Genomic DNA, 16,941 nt, shown 5'->3' on the forward strand with positions numbered 1-16,941 from the left:
GTTGGATCTGATTCCTGGGCAGGGACTCCAGATGCCCTTGGGAGGATAGAGAAGGTGGAGTGGGAACACCAGGTGCCCTCTTGTGCCCTGCAGATGTCTGGCATTTCATTCAATGATATAAAATGTCAAACCCCTTCCCATCTGTTAAAATTTGCATACTGGGCAGAGCAGCCTTTTATAAGGTCCAGCACAGACAAGGGAGGTGGTGTGCCAGCAGCTGGGCCTGACCCATGACTGTGCTGTCATGCTCTTGAGGATTATAAAAAAGAGGGAGAGCAGATTTTGACATGGGCTGGTAGTGATGGGAGAAGAGGGAAGGGTTTTAAACTAAAAGAGGAGAGACTTAAGTTAGATATCAGGAAGAAATTCTTAGCTGTGAGGGTGCTGAAGCTCTGGCACAGGTTGCCCAGAGAAGTCTGGGCTGCCTCAGCCCTGGAAGTGTTCAAGGACAGGCTGAATGGGGCTCTGAGTAAACTTGTCTGCCCATGCCAGGGGCTTGGAACTAGATGATTTGAAGATCCCTTCCAACCCAGGCTTTTCTAGGATTGCCAGCAGAGTTCTCAAAAAAAAAAAAAAAAGTGAGAGACAATGCAGTTTCTGGCTTTTCAGTGTGGATGAAGGCAGTGTCCTGCCCCTGGACAATGCTGATGGCATGTTCCAGTCCCAGTATAAGGGAAGAGGAGAGAGGACACAAAGAGAGTTCCTTGTTCTTCTTTGATACACCCCTATTCAAAAAAAGGTTACAAATAGCCTAACTGCTCCTAGCACAGTTGCTCATTCAGAATCACATGAAATTAACTCTGACATGAAAGTTTCATTGCAGGTGCTTTTGAATGCACAGCTGGGCGGCTGTGAAATAGCATCAGCCAGGAGTACTGGAAAACTCAGTGAATGTGGGTGTGTTCATACTGACCTTTGGCAATTCTGGCTTTGCACTGTGTACCAATGTGTGGACTGATGAATAATAATTTCAGGAATTCCTGTAAGTGATAGAAAAATATCACTTCCCTCTCCTGAGTTTGTGGCTGTTCTGAGGGTGTCTTTTTCTAGACTTGAGCTTTACCTGTGAGGGATCAGCTGTGGGAGCTGCAGAGGGTCTGTATGAGGGAATTCATGGGATGATGATGGTATAAACCAGAGGTGCTGGGGCAGAGAATGGAGGTGAATCCAGCAGGGTAAGGAGTGAGATACAGGAAAATGGATGAGCAAGAGCTAAAAAACCACATCCAGCATCCTCTTGTAGAGGCTTAAACACAGCTTCCTCCTGGGCTGGGGCTGCTCCATCTCCAGGGCCTCAGCTCTTCTGCCACTTGTAAGCATCAATGGAAATAAAGAAAATGGCTTTTTATAAGAACCTGCACTGCCTACTGAGTGAAACTTCTAAGCTTCCATGATGCTTTGTCCCAGTAAATATGAAGTGATATCTCCAAATTTATGCCAGATGTCTGTCTTCTGTATTTGTGTTGAAAATCTGTGGCCAGACAGACACTGTAGTATGAGCCTGAAAAGAGAGTCATAAAAATGGAGGAAAAGATGGTGTTTGGGAATAGAATAATTAAATTATAGAACAGTTTGGGTTGGAAGGGACCTTTAAAGCCTAGCTCATCTTGTTCAAGCCTCCTGCAATGAGCAGAGACATCTTGAACTAGATCAGGTTGCTCAGAGCCCTGTCCAACCTGGCCTTGAATGTTTCCAGGGATGTGGCAAATAAAATGTGACCACATCTAACCCCTGTAACAAATATTTTGGTGTAGACAGATGAGGTAAATTCTGTATAAACCTGTAGAAATTGTTACCTGAGACCTCTGAGGCAGAACAGGTTTTGCTGCTATGCTTCTTCTACCAGAGCCATCAACAATCTTGGCAGTTCGGGTTTCTTGCTGAAATTGAAATGTTTTGTGGGAATTGATTAATTACTGCTAATAATCTTGACAGAATGCTGTCAAAACATGTTGTTTTGATTTCTATGGAATATAGGAAGCAAGTCAAAGTGAATCACTGCTGCTTGAAACAGCACGTTTTGGCATTTTAAATTTAGTGTTCTCAATTCTTCATTAGAGTGAGTTCTTAGCAAAACAAACTTGAAAATTCTGCAATAATGAATTTTTGCCATTTGATTCCATCTCATACTTGTCTTTCCTTCTCAGCTTGTATTTTAGGCAAATATATCCAAGGCACATAAAAGAAATTTTTAAATGGAGATTATTGATATGTGTAAAACCTTTATATGAATGTACAATTAGCTCCAGACTTAAAGCCTTAAAACATATTGGATATTTTAATTGATGCTGAATTTCAAAATAGTATGTTTATCACATTTGGGGGGGGGAAATAATCATCCTTTTCTGGTCACATCTACTGAAATTTTGGAGGGCATTCCTAGGAATGTGCTATGCCTGAGATGCTGAGAAACATTTTGATTCTGCTTTTCAAAGACAGCAGATAATTTTTTTCTCTAGAAAAAGATGCTACAACAGACCTTCCCAAATGTGTTGCTGATTTCTTTATCAGGAAAATGTAGCCTGTTGTGGCACAGGACCCCATCCCAACTGTAGTTCCCTGAAGTACTATAAGAGATTTAATGGGATCTGAAAGGAAAACAAAGGGGGTGTCCTTTTTTCTACCCTTCAATGTTAATTTTGCAATGAAATAGGTGCAGAGGAGTGATGTAATTAATATTGGAAGAGATGAGGGAGAATGGTAAAATCTAATTGTAGCTGGGAATGTGTGAGTAAAGTGCAGGAACAGCTCAGGACCTGCACCCACAGGGGTCTGACACTTTTCAGACAAACCCTGGCAGCACCAGCTTGCAAGTTTTAAAAGTTTGGTTCCTTTGTTGAGAAGGTTCAGGCTCCCCTTGCTATTTTAGAAATTTCTTCCCCTGTTGCACTCCCATGATAAATTCTCCCCTGGCTGGAGTACCTGTGCTCAGAGCCAGATTTTAGCAAAGACCTGGAAGGGTAACGCAGGGGTCTGTCTGTCAGAATCTCCCGTGTTCCACAATAAATGATATTTCACTTTTTGGAACAGTGTATGCACTATGCATCAACAAATACTGGATTTGTCAAAACAGAAAGCGCAAAAGGAAATGGTTTGGCTCATTCCACAGAGCTGAAGTCTGTGCAAGGAGATTGTTTATTCCTCTGGGCATGAGGAAGCATTTTGTGCTGGTTTGCTTTAGACTTCTGAACAAAAATGACAGAACCACCTGGGTATCACTTTTTCTTGAAAAAAAATCTCCATGAGAAATGAGAATAATTTATGGCAGCATTTAATTGTAACTATAAACAAGATTTGTTCAGCAGCTTTACAGCCATTTGCCTTTTTAAGACATTTTTGTATCTGTAAACATCTCAATCTGTTTCTGTGACCCGTAAAGCTCACACAGCATTTCCAGACTTCCCATGAAGGGCAGCTGAAGAGGCCAAGCACAAAGATATTTAAAATATCACTGTGGCTCATACAAAAAATCTGCAAGAATTGTGGCAGGGCAGGTATGTTATCAACATGCTGCCTGATGCTTAGCATGCACACAAATGAATCCACACTAATTTTCTGCTGCCATTAAATGGGTGAGGAAGCTATTTTGGCCCACTTTAACAAATACTCTGGCATTCTGCACGCTGTACTAAGGATTAGGATAATGTTTGTCATTGCAATCATAGCAGCCATTATTATTTACATTCTGGAATTGATTTTCCCAGTTTCACTTCATTGCTTGACAGCTTTATTTACTTTCTACTTCTCTGTGTTGTTTTCTAGAGACATAATGAGAATTTGCTGGTTTAGTGTCAGTGTGAATTATTCTAAAGGAAATTTAGGTGTAGAAGCATAGCTTGTTGGATATTGTAGTCTATCAACTAAGTCAAGTTGCAAGGTGGGATGTGGGAAATTTGCTGTACATAGAGTGGGAGAAGGAAATATTCTAAAATCCAGTCTACAGTTTAGGAAAACCCTAATTTGTGTTTTCTGCACATATCTAATGCAAGACTGTTTTAGAAACGAGTGTAATTACGTGGAATGTAATCTACATTCCCTTCAATATTAAGATGTTAGCATTTCTGTTAATAAGGGAGAAAATGAGATGCCATATTGAAATATATCAAATATTTAATATCTATATTTTGGATCTCCTTATGCCTTCAAACTCTCCTGCAGTGCTCCAGCTGCAGAAAAACTCACTTATTGTGTTGTAAACAGCACTTGTCATTATAGGCAGACTGTGCTGCCAGAGAGTTTTTAGCTGGAGCATGTGCCACTTTTCCTAGCAAAGTTTGGTTTCATGACAGAGTCAAGAGGTGGTTGAGGTAAGCATTCAGGCAGCTTGGTGCCTACCAGTTCATGGCAGACCCCTATCTGTAAAGCCCATGGAAACCACAATTCTGGTGGGGAGGGAGGGAGGGAGGGATGGATGCTGTGGGGTCAAAAATTGTCACTCTCGTCAGCTGTAGTGTGTCCAGACCCTGGCATCTGGAAGGGGGTGTAAGGGGCTACTTGTTTTATTTGGGATTCCAGGCAGTTATTCTGAATATTAGAAAAACCCCAAACCCATCTTTGTGTCTAAGGCTGTTAAAAACAGCATTTTGTGCAAACTTCAGCTCAAGCAATGGAAAGGGGATTTTCCCCCTCACTGTTTTCCCTTGGTATTTTCAGGAAGCATAATATTTGTGCATAAGTACTTTCTCTCAAAGGATTTGTGGGGTTTGCCAAGGTCTGTTTGCTTCTCTTATTTGGGGAAGGGGGGGGGGAAAAGAGAGAGAGCGCCCTACGTATGATGAGCTTTTCCTCTCCTCCCAGTTTAGTGTGTCCTTAAGCCTCAAACTGTTTGTAGTACAAGAACTAGGAGTCAGAGCAAACCAAGCTGGTGGAAGATATGATCAAAACAAGGAAAAGGAAGTGGATTTTCACACAGCAGGCAGGAGACAAGGAGCTGCTTGCCAGAGAAAGCTGTGGATGTGAAAGTTTGTCATATGGATCTGGGAAATGCCATGAACTGAAAATACTTGAAGGCTGAAAAGTGCCCCCTTTTTTTTTATGTTTTTAAATATTTTTTTTTATTATTTCAAAACATATATTTGCCTTATTAATTTTTTTTCTCTATGTGTCCACGTTTGCTTGTGCTGCAGAGAGGATGCTGAGCATTTCACACTCTGCACTGTTAGTGTTTCCATGGCTTTTATGGAAACAGAATAACACCCCAGAGGTAGCAGCGTGCCAGCATGTGCTGATGTAATCCCTCTGAGATGAAAGGAGCTCTTTAAGTAAACACGAAGTCATGCTCTAACCTAGCACTTGGGATGAGACAGTGAAATGATTTACAGGCCAATAAATGTGAATAACTCCCAGCTAGCAGTTCTCCTGCAGATATCCACACTTCAAGCAAACCAGCATTGTTCTCTGTAGCTCATAAATTCTCACTGAAGTAATAATTGAAAGTGGTAAGGCTCTTACCTGGAAATCTCTGTGTGGACAACAAAAGCTGCTTATTTTCCAGACATAAAGAAAGAATAGCTATTCAATCTGTCAAGTTGGGGAATAAACACAAACAGCATGGACAGGCAGGGATTCTGTAGTGCTGGATAATCTATCTCCTTTCTAGGTCCTTGTGGGCTTTTTGCATGGCTCTATGTCCTACTTCCCTTCCACCTGACTGTTCCAGTGTCAGCAAGAAATGGTCATGATCTGGAAATAGCACTTGTCCCAAGTGCTAAAAAAAACTTTTCCCTTTCTGCCCCCTTGGTTTGCAGTCTGGCCTCAGACCAGAAGGATGCTCACTCACTTTGCTGTTCAGGGCAATTCCAGTGGAATTTGATAGCCCTGTATTTGGAGAGAAAGCTCCAAAAGCACTGCTCAGAGTCCAGCAGAGTGCAGTCTGCAAGGCTCTGCTCCCATTCATGGTTATTTCCCACTCATCCAAATACTTGTCATCTTAAACCTCTGTGATTAACTACATGTGCCATATATAGACAAAATGGGTTTATTATTACATGGAGCCTGGCTTTGCTTTCCTGTCTCTTCCATAAAAATAGGGATGAGTGCAAGCAGGCCATAAACAGGAGCTGTTCCCTCATCTTGAGCTCACATTGTGGCTGAAAATACCCAGGCACCTCTTTGATCTGCTTTTGGTTTGAGTTATTAGTGATATTTAATCAACAGGTGTGTTTGTCTGACAAAGTATGAGCAAATAATGCACAAATTACTTTTCCAAAAAAAATTAGGGAATATATCACAGCCTGACTGGATAGGCAGGAGGGCTGCTGGTTTGTGTAAGGTGTTTCTCTTAAAGGACTGATTGTGGAGGAGGACCAAATTCTGCTGTCTTCACAGGGGTAGGTGGGATTTATGGCATGCTATTCCTGCTTCTCTGGAGTAGAAGGATGCATCCTGAGGAGATTTTCGGCTATCCCATATTAATTGCTAGTTAAGGTATTGAATATTTAAATATAAAGCAGAATAGATGAATACAGTGCACAGAAGGAGTATGAGAGGTGGAAGAGGTAAGAATATTTGGCAACTCTTGTGGAGGCTGATACATGGGGAACATCTCACTTTATCTATCACAGGGAGAGGGGTGGCAACCGAGCCCTGAAAATGCAAAAAAGGTGAATTGCCTTCTCTTTGCTCAAAAGCCAAGAGGAAATTAGTATCATATTTCCCCTTCTGTTGCACTGTGATTGGAGTTCTTCAAAATGCTTCTTTTGCTTGGTGGGCAGGAAAATACCAGGAAATGTCTAATAATAACAGGACTTCTATACCAAGCTGTTCCTAGGCTGGATAGAGATGCATTAGTTTTATCTATGTTTTTGTTATTTGATATGATAACTTTTGTAGGGACAAGAAATCTCAGCTGTGGAGTCAGGTTCTGTTGTCCTCCATGCTTTAAGAGCAGCCACACACAAAGGTTTCTGTAACAGATGGGTGCTCTGGGGAGAGAGGAACAAAAAATGCAAAGTCATGTGAACATAGTCTGCATATTTGCACATCCTTCTGCCTCTGTGAGAACACACACAAAAAAAATCTGCATTTACGTCTTTTGTCAGGGTCATGGCACAGCCCTTGGATCAGAGGCCAGCAAATTAATGAACTTCTGAATCACAGCCTGTGGGTCTTTCCCTTCTTGTCCCTGCTACAGGAGGGCAGAAGGCTGAACCCAATAAATAAATGCGCTCTTTGGTGCTCACTGCAGCTGTCACAGGACAGGTCACGTCCCACAGGTGCACAGTGATGTGATGTGTTGTGCTGCTGCAGAATCTCTGCCAGCATTTAGCTCATGTGCCTCTCTCAGGAATAATAAGGAATTAAAAGCTGTGACACCAGTAGGGTTGTGGGTCTAAAAATCTGGTCTTTAGCATGTGAGGACATTTTCCTTTTGCTGCAAAAGGCAAAAGGCTAATTTTTGGAAGGCCACCCAAGGTTGAAATGTTGTCTGCTTTTGCTTTTATATTTCAACACTAATTTTTCTTCAGTAAGTGTTCACTTGCTGATTTCAAACACTACCTATACCTCAAATGCACCAAAAATTTGAGTAAATTACTGGAAAAATACCGTGAAGTTGATCAAATAATGATGTATTAGTGCTGCAATTGGGTGCATTCAGGTATAGCTGGAAAGAAATTGAATACCTCCTATGCTATTAGTGTAAGAGCCTACTCTCTTGGCATTACAAATAAATCTAATTCCCAAACTGTCTTTACCACCCTTTAATGCTGTTATTGATTTAGTTCCTAGAGACTGGATTATTTTTATTTTGAGCATGGAGAGGGGGATTTGTTTCTTAAAATTTCATTGTTTTTGAAATTAAAATATTGGACAGATCTCATTATGTCAGCAGAGACAGATGAGAGTTATTTTGAAGAATACACAAAAAAAATTAGACTTTTTAAATGGAAGGATGTAGGAGCTTAAATAAACACATAAATGTGTTCAGGGGCAGAGCAGCACTCTGCTGTGCTCTGTTAAGGACAGGGTGGTGCTTGTGTTTACAGGTGGATGGTGGTTACTGTCTGTCATTGGGGAAATTTAACTCATTTTGTCCACACAGAAATTCATATGTGTGCCACTTCATTTGCATTAAGCATTGCACACAACCATGGAAATTACCTTTTTTAATTTGCTAGTCAACTTCAGTAAACCTAAGCTGGCAAAACACCTGCTCTAGCTTGATAGCAATGAGAATTTCACAAATTCAACACTAAAATTCTCCCAGTGCTTTTCCCTTGGTTACAAAACACATGCATTTGGGCATTTGCTAGTAGAGAGAAGCAGGATTAGCTGAAGCATAGCTGTTCATGTTCAGGGCAGCAAATCAGGGACTAAAACTTATGAAATACAGCTGGTGTCACAAGGCATTTGATGGAAGGGGGCTGCAATGCAAAGATGTAGGACCAGCTCACCACAGCAAACAAATGGGGTTTTTTGCCTTGGTAGACCTTAAAGTACAGGATTTAGGATATTCCTAAATGTTATCAACATGATAGGATATTTATGATAGGATATGTTTTAGGATATTCCTAAAGCAGGGTCAAAGGAGATAAAATGCCCAAATGTTACTGATATTGATGAAGCAAACAACAGTTAGGTTTCTGCTGTATTTCTTCCCTGATTTCAATGTTTTCTAGACAAAAGGCAATGTGTAGCAGCTGAGTACCTGTCTCTTCTTGTCCTTCTGAAGCAACACAGATGTTTGTTGTAGGGCTGCTCTGCAGCCAAATGCTCTTAGGGCTGACCATGCTTTGTCATGCTCCTTAAATTAATCCCAGCTGAACTGGTCAAGGCCAATACTATTTCTTGGAAGCAGCTGAGTGGGTGAGTCCTTCTTCAGCTGAAGAGAAAGAAGAAAACATGCATCTGCTCTGCAAGTAAACGTTTATTTCAGCTTGAACCTTGGGATATTAATGTTTTGTTTGAGTTGTGGCCTGACCTCAGTCACTTTGTGTCACTGATCAGATGGGCATCAGTACTTAACAAGTATAACTTATATAGCTGACAAGTGTTTATGGAAAAACAGGGAAAGGAGACTTTTATAAGAAAATGTGTCCAAGTAGCTCTTTTACCTGTATCTATGAGCGTGCTGTGATGTCAAGGAATATATTTAATGCTCAGGTTGGTGTGGAAGCTACAATGCAAGTTGTGAATTGAGCTACCTGCCCTAAATGTATCCCTCAAAAATGAGAGGGGGATTGGCTGGGGCGATGAACAGTTTTATAGAACAAATCATATTTTCAGAATCGCTGTGATGTCGGGCTATATCCTCTTTCAGAAATTGTGTGCAATCTCTTAGGGAACACAGACTTAAGAAATATTGTCTTATACCATACTATTGATTGGAAAAAATACTTCAGCATCAAAAGATGTTGAAGAAAACATATGGTTTTGCCAGACAAGATATTGCTGTACTTGGATGTTCCAGGTTTTCATGAACTTATTGCTTTCATCTTTTAGAAGCTGATTTATCTAAAGATCTCTCCCCTCTCTCTTGTCTTGATTTCTCTTTTCTCAGTGAAGCTATTTTTATTTCACTGTGAAATAAACTTGTTCAGATGTGTATTTTTATCAAAGATTGATGTTGGTAAATAAGCACAAGCAGCTTCAAGCAATTTCTATTTCTGGTTATCTAACAGGTATTACTTAACTGAGGTAGAAAAGCACTGCTAAGAGGGAAGTACTTCAGATGTAAAGAGTGTTTGCAGCTTATATCAGAGATTTGGTAACTTCTGCTCTGTGTATTTCAGTGCTTTCTATCTCTTGAGCTGTATGAAGCACAGAAAATTCCTCTAGCTGTTATATGTTGCAATGCTGATGCTTATGAATCAGCAGTGAGTTTTTGTGCTGTGCACTCATGTGGCAAAAAGCCTGTAGTGAGGTCTGCAAGAGCTGAACTTGTGATTAATGGCTCTTGCAGCTTGAGCAGGGCTGTGGATGACATTACAACAGCATGGTAATGCTGCATGCAGGTCCTGTAGTGTGCTGCAAACCAGCAGAACAAACAGCATTTTCTCATCCAGTGTTGGAAGCACTGGAAAAGCATGGCTATTTGTAAGATCATCTGCTTTTCTGGAAAAGCAGCCCTTAGCAGGAGGCTGGGAATACATGCTATGGTGTGGTGCTTTGCATCCCTGAGGCAGGAAAGGAGTTTCAGGAAAAGCTGGCACATCTTGATTTTTTTTTTTTCATATACTTTCTTGACTTTTGTGACTTTGAAGATCCAATTATAAACATATGCAACATTTCAGAGTGTTTTTATAGCTGCTTATCTGAGAAACATCTGTCCTTTAAGGCATTCTTATGTTCTAGCCTGTGGTCATGATCAAGTGGCACTTTGCAGAGCATGATGGTGACTCAGAAATTTCCTTTTGAAGGTTTCAACCTTCTGTTACCTGCCCAGCAGTGAGGCTGTGGAAGGATCAAGAAGAATTTATCCTCCTGTACCTGGTGGTGCACAAAGGGGAACTGGAGGTGGCTCCTGCCTTGTGCAGGTTGCTATTTGGATGGAGAGCAAGGATGCAGGAGAAGGTGTCAGCGGCTGATGGGGAAATGAGAATGGGTGTTTTGTATCTCTGAGTTCTTCTGGCAATAGAATTACAGTGGATTGCACAGAAGGGCAAGGCAGGAGTGGGAGTGAAGGCAACAGGGAAAGGATGATAAATAGCTGAAGACAGGAAAGAAAAACAGAGATGTTGAGACAAACAGGGAGAGATAAAATTAAAACTTTACTTGCAGCTGTCCCCTGGTATCTTCCTGGTTATGTGGTGGGGTTTTTGTTTTGCTTTGTTACTCCCCTGCAGAAGCTGAATTGGCTTTGCTCCCTGTCTGCTCAGAGGTGTCTCATGCTCCCACACATCCCCAGGCACACACCCTGTCCTGCCCTTGCCCAGTGCAGCAGCTCTTGTCCAACTCCTGTTGGAGTGGCGCCCCTGGCTGCCAAACTGCAACTGGGAATTAGTCTCACATTCAAAAAAGAGAAAATCTATGTGGGAGTTTGTCACTTTAAAACATTGAAATGTTACTTAAAATGCTCATAACAGAGGAATCCATTGCAGGAAATGGTCAAATCAGTCTTCAGCTCTGTGTATCTTCTGTAGTTTGGCTATAATTTTTTTAATAGTCAGTCTAAAGTGAAAACCTTTCCAATCCATGTATCCATTCTTTGTTTGTGTTCTTAGAACTAGACCCTGTAAACATGATACTTTTGCTGATGTTTGCTGATCTCTTCTCTTACAAAATCAAATTCTCTAATTATTTCTTCAGCTATCAGAGTCAATTTTTAGCATCTGAAATAATATTGTCTCTTTCAATATTACTAGGTCAAGAAAGAAGTTATTCCTTTTATCTTGTCTCTTTGATTCGGGATATAAATGTAAACTAGGTTGTCAGGATTTTTTTCCAGATTATAAAATCTTTGGCTCTGATGAATCAAAAATACAGTTGTAATGTTGTGTCTGTCCCAAAGGATTTAAAATTATACATTGAGGTCATATTTGAGTACTTAGTGAAACTATTTTTATTTTCTGTAAACACCAGTGGTGTTTTTCTTTGAACAGAACTGCAGCTTCAATGTACTTGCAGCAATTTGCCTCCTAGTCCATTTGTGCTAACAGGGTAACCTAAAGTTGGGTTTTTTCTCTCAAACTGAGCTATAGGTAGAGTGTGAATGTGAGCCTAGAGCTGTGTGGGACACTCCAGATAGCTTTCATACACAGCATCCTTGAGCCTGGCTTGATGCTCTGCTCTTTTTGGTCTAGTTGCCTTACACTTGTGGTAGTTAAATTTAAATTCTGCCCCATTTCTCAGGGTCTTCACAAGGATCTAAGCTATTGCGGAGGGTAAAAAAAACCACAAATGACACCTTACAGTTCATAGTAGTTTTCTGTGTGAACTGAGTCAAGATGAGGGAGAATGCTCTCCCAAACACAAGGGGAGGCCACTTCATCCTAGCTCCATATGGACACACACAAAGGAAGCCAGAGCATGCATATGGGAGGGAAACAAACTTCATTCCTGGTGGAAACAACGTGGTTTTGTTGGTGAATGGGACTTAGTATGGCCAGGTGCTTTTTACTACCTCTGTAGGACATTGGAAGCTTTAATGTTGGAAAGACTGAAAGGTTTAATACATAAAATGTTAATGATAGAAGGGGAGCAGGTGTTTTTTTTCTCTCTTGGTAATTCATAATTAATGTTTACAAGGCTGGAGAATGTAGGGGGTTTTGTTTGGGTTTTTTTTTCTTCTCTTTTGAACTTGGGGAATTTCAGGGCACAGTAAACAATGGGTTTTCCATTCCAGTGAACAAGCTGTTCTGGGCTCTCAAGCTGCAGCTTTTAGTCCATGAGGTTGAATTCTGCTGGAGTGATGGATGCTGCAACCACCATTCAACTGGCAGCCTGGTGTGTCTCCATGCTCAATTAGTCAGGGAAATCAGCTCCAAAGGCAGCAGTTGCCTTGACAGAAGCACTGAGAGAGGCTGGTTGTCAAGTGTTGGGGTTTTCATGCAGTAAATGTTTGGCTCCCAGGGGTGACAGTTGGCTGGATCCTGGAGCAGAGGAGGTAGAAGGGAGTGTGAGCACTTAGCCAAGAGGTGTGGGAAATCCTCAGAGTAAGGAGCAAACAGGATTTGGCTCTGGTTGGCTGCCAACCAGACCTCAGAGCAGGATTTCAAGACAATATTGGAGATGGGCATTTTGCACTCTGGCCTGGTGTTCTGAGCAGTTGAAGAAGTGCCTTCCTTACTCCAGCACACAAACTTGCTGTGAGATAACACTGGAATTGCATCAGATGATGATTTTTAATATTCCAGTACACTCTTGGGCCAGACACCAGCTGGGTCTGGTACTTTGGCTTCATAGGGATCGGGTCCAGATGGTGAATCATTTAGAGATGGCCATATCCTGTGCCCACCTACTCCCTGGCTGCTCTTCAGGAAACACTGGTCTGTCCCAGCCTCAGCCAGCTGAATACTGGCTCTGAGCACAAGAAACTGTGCTGACAGTGTGCTCTCCTTGCAGATAAGGCAAACAGTGGGAGGAATGTCCCCAAGCAGACCAGGGGGGGTGTTGATCTCCACCTCTTGTGTGGCCCTGGCCCAATCCAGCTCTGAGGAGGTGATCCCTCAGTAGCTGCCTCTGGCAGCAGGCTCTCTGCTTTTATGTGCCTTGCAGTGGTCGGTGCTGCTCACTCTGGGCTGGAGAACCATGAGATTGCTTTGCAGGGTACATAAAGGGCTCCGTTTTCTGGCTAGCTGTTGTCTTTTGATCTTCATTGCTTACCTGTCTCCATTTCAGGTCTTCCATAGAGACTTTCAGCAAGCCCCAGAGCTCAGCTGGTGTAAATTGTTGCACCAGCATTTTGGTTTAAAAAACCAAAGCCCATTTAAAAAAAAAAACACCTTCCCCATTGCAGTCCCTGTGTGGAGTCCTTGCTGCTCCATGAGGTGGCATGAGGCACATCTGCAGCATAAGCAAGACAACAGATTTAACAATCACACTAATTTAAGCAACTCTTCCAGTGATGTCTGTCTAAATTGCACTCTTGGGTAATTAACTCTTTATTGTTATTATACTTTTTCCAAAGCGTCTCCTCAAATAGAGGACTTCCTTCTGCCCATGTTTTTCAAGACTAATATTCTCGTGGATCAGCAGAAACAGTTTTCATCTAACAGAAAATCTCCTGTTATTAATCACATTTGGGATTTTTTTTGGGCGGGGATCCTGTTATTGCCAGCTTTTGGACTGGTCTCCAGCAGTATCTTCATATACACCAGAGCATGGCTGTTTGTGAGATCATCTTGCCTGTGAGCTGTTGTGAGTGGCTCTGAAGAGACAAGTGGGTTATGCCTGAACTAAAAAAGCTTCTGTCTTTTGGGTTCTTTGCCTTGATCAAGTCCTAATTCCAGGTGTCCCTTTCCATCAGGGTTTTGCACTGCAGGCACACTCCCACTGCTTGCTTGTTTCCAGCAGCTCACAGCCACACTCTTAAAGAGCAGTTAAGATGCTGAAGCCTTGAGCAAAGGCCTTTTTAGCTAAGGCAAACTCCTAAATTCTTCAGGACCTCAAGGCAATTCTGCTAATTGGTACTAGAAACACTCCAGTGAAGGCAGAGAGCCTGACACCTTCTGCCAGAAAATATCTGAATAGCACCACACATGAAAACAGCCAAAGGGCTGTGTAGCCCAGCACACTGTTTTGAAACAAGGAAAATGGCTTGTGGCAATGCTAGACTGGAGCTAAGAAAAGCTGTGAAACTGTCAAGGCAACAAAAGATGGTCAGGCAATGGACTTCCCTGAGTGCTGCCTTGTGAGGGCTGCTGGCAGTGACAGCTATAAAGCCACACTGTTTGGTGGCAGCTTGAGTAAATTTTGTTTGCTGCTCTGGCAAAAGGTGGCCTTGTCACAGTTATAAAAGTTGACACAAGCAGTTCACAGGGAGTCAGCAAGACAAGTGCAAACAGAGCAGCAGCAGAACGTACCCAGAGTAGCAGGGGAGGCAATTCCTTTAGACAATATTTGATAGGGTGACCCCTCGTGCAGGGAGCAGGAACAGCCTGCAGACAGACACCAGGTTTGCAAACAGACTTTGGTAACTACAAAATCATAAATTTTCAACACTTTGGTTCTGCTTAATCAGCTCCTGGAGAAAACCAGTCTGTGTCTCTTGTTCCCAAAACTAACTGTTTAAATGTTCAGTGCTCGCAGTAGGAGCTGCCTGAAAGTAAGGCTTTGAAATGAAATTAATTCTTTCTTATCTCTTTTGTATAAATTTGACATATAATCCTGTGGTTTGTACATGGATGTTGTACACCACAGCCTGTCAATGTTGTCACCCTTTGCAGGGCAAGCATTTTAAGCACAAATGAAAACCCTCACTGTAAAGAAATCAACTTCCCCATAGAACTTCTCAACTTTAGCTTGACTGTGGCTTAGAGGGGTTCACAAGAACAGTCTAATAATAATCTTTTTTTCCTCCCAGTATCCAATAATTTTTGCAACATTCTGTCTTGTAGAAATGCAGAACTCCCATAAAAACTGCTTTCCTACAGAACCAGGGGAAAAAAGCTTTCTTAATACAATGTACTGTGTTACATTTTAGAGCACTCATGATTTTTATTTCCTTTTCTGCCATTTAATGAAAATTCAGGAATGGGGCAGTATTACTTTGACAGGTATATTTCTCTGTATGCTGTCCTCCTAAGGCATGTAAAAGGCAAAGAATTTTCCAGAATGCTGGAGTAAAGTAATTACTTTTCATTGAAAATTCACTTTTATTTCTAATTATTGAGACCCTTCTGGTGTTTGTTGTCAGCTCATAATCTGAAGTCCAGAAGCCAATCTATTTTTTTTTTTTGCAGTTCCACCCCTAGGCCTTTGTTTATCACTAAGATGCAAGACTGGATAATGGCAGTTAGGAACCTTTATCAGAGGGGGGTGTACAGAAATTTCTGGGAGGCAGCTACACCCTAAGGTGCTCAAAGACAAATTTCCCTTTGCTGTAAGAATGAAGGAAGATGCTTCACTAATCCCTGCTGTCAGCCCAGCCTCTAAAAGGGGACAAATATCGCCATCTTGAGGTTACTGCTCTGCATAGAATGGTATGGAAAGGAGAGAAATACACAGCTACAGCTAATTTAAAATAAAACACCTTATATTTTGCTTAAAAGGCTCTGATGGAACACAAAAATAAAGTTGCTGCAATAGAGAAAACCTGATTTCTCTGTTGCTGTTCCCTCTTTATATAAAGAAAAAAACATTGGTGAATAGCATTTGTCAGGCTGTCAGAATCCTATTGAAATAGTAAGTGTTCTTTTGTTAAATAAAAGGAAAAAAGCCCAAGTGATATGTTAGACATATTTCTTAATTTTAGACAGCCTAACTACCACTTGTACCTTCATCTGAAAATGCTGCATTCATTTTTACAGGCACAGAACCACAATAGGTTCAGGTTCTTAGCAATTGCTATCATGTAGTTGTGTGTGTTTTGACTGTACAAGATGATTCTCTTTTGAGAATTGTAACTGTGTGTAAATCTACTATTCCTAGAGCCAAACACACACAAAAAAATGATGATTCTACTTTTTGTCACCCTGACACTGATCTATTACACACACATAGAGGTGGTTTGCTGAAGGCCTGAGCTGCCAGAACAGAGCAATGTAGTCTGAAATATATTCCCAATTCTTTCAGTTATTGATTTAAATGATCCAAGATCTAGGTTAGCAAATGGAAAACAAATGTTACACTCAGCACTTAAATTGCTTGTAATTTCAGCACAATGTGTGTGGGGTTGGAGTCCAACAGGATTTCACAATACTTCAAAGGCAAGCTTGCAGTGCTTGCTTCCTGATGAAACTAAAAGATCGCCTGGGAGTGATTTTACAGCTCTTTCTTACGTTCTTGACCTGGTTGCTGGCTTTCTGATTAACTCTGAACCTGTTGCTGAGTGCCTGTGTTCGACCTTCTTTGCCCATAAAAAAGATGATTTGCTGCCTGAAATGCATAAATGAGAGGAGATAGGCAGTATGTGCTGAATGCAGAACCTGGTCAGTTTTACAGTGGAATAGCTTCTCTCCTTCCCTGTGCTCTGCATTCCTCACAACTGAGAACTACTGTGATTTTTAATTTTTTTTTAATATGGGGAATGGTTTCTTCAATATCCTATTTAGTGCCATCATTTCTGCTTGAAAAAGAAAGGAGAGGGTGGAGGAGGGAAGATACTACTCCAAATAGAAGCCTTAGAAGTCCTGATTTCTGAAGGTTTAGGGCTGTTTCAGGTCACAGTAAAGGTCTGACTAGTCCACTAATTTTTTCTGACAGCCTCTAGGAGAAGATGCAAAGAGAACAGTGTGAGAAGCAGCCAAGAATGTTTCACCACCCATTTTTTCCACTCAGGCTATCAAGTCTGCTGATGAAAGAGCAAAGCAGACGTATTCATGTATTTATATTCTCACACAC

The 16,941-nt window shown here is 41.4% G+C and overlaps 1 protein-coding gene across 7 annotated transcripts in view; it reads left to right on the forward strand.

Annotated features, from left to right (window-relative positions):
- TUB (TUB bipartite transcription factor) overlaps window positions 1-16,941 on the forward strand; it is a 137,092-nt gene that overhangs the window by 17,306 nt on the left and 102,845 nt on the right. The gene's annotated exons all lie outside the window — the stretch shown is intronic.

This window comes from Zonotrichia albicollis, chromosome 6, assembly GCF_047830755.1.
Source record: "Zonotrichia albicollis isolate bZonAlb1 chromosome 6, bZonAlb1.hap1, whole genome shotgun sequence".
NCBI lineage: Eukaryota > Metazoa > Chordata > Aves > Passeriformes > Passerellidae > Zonotrichia > Zonotrichia albicollis.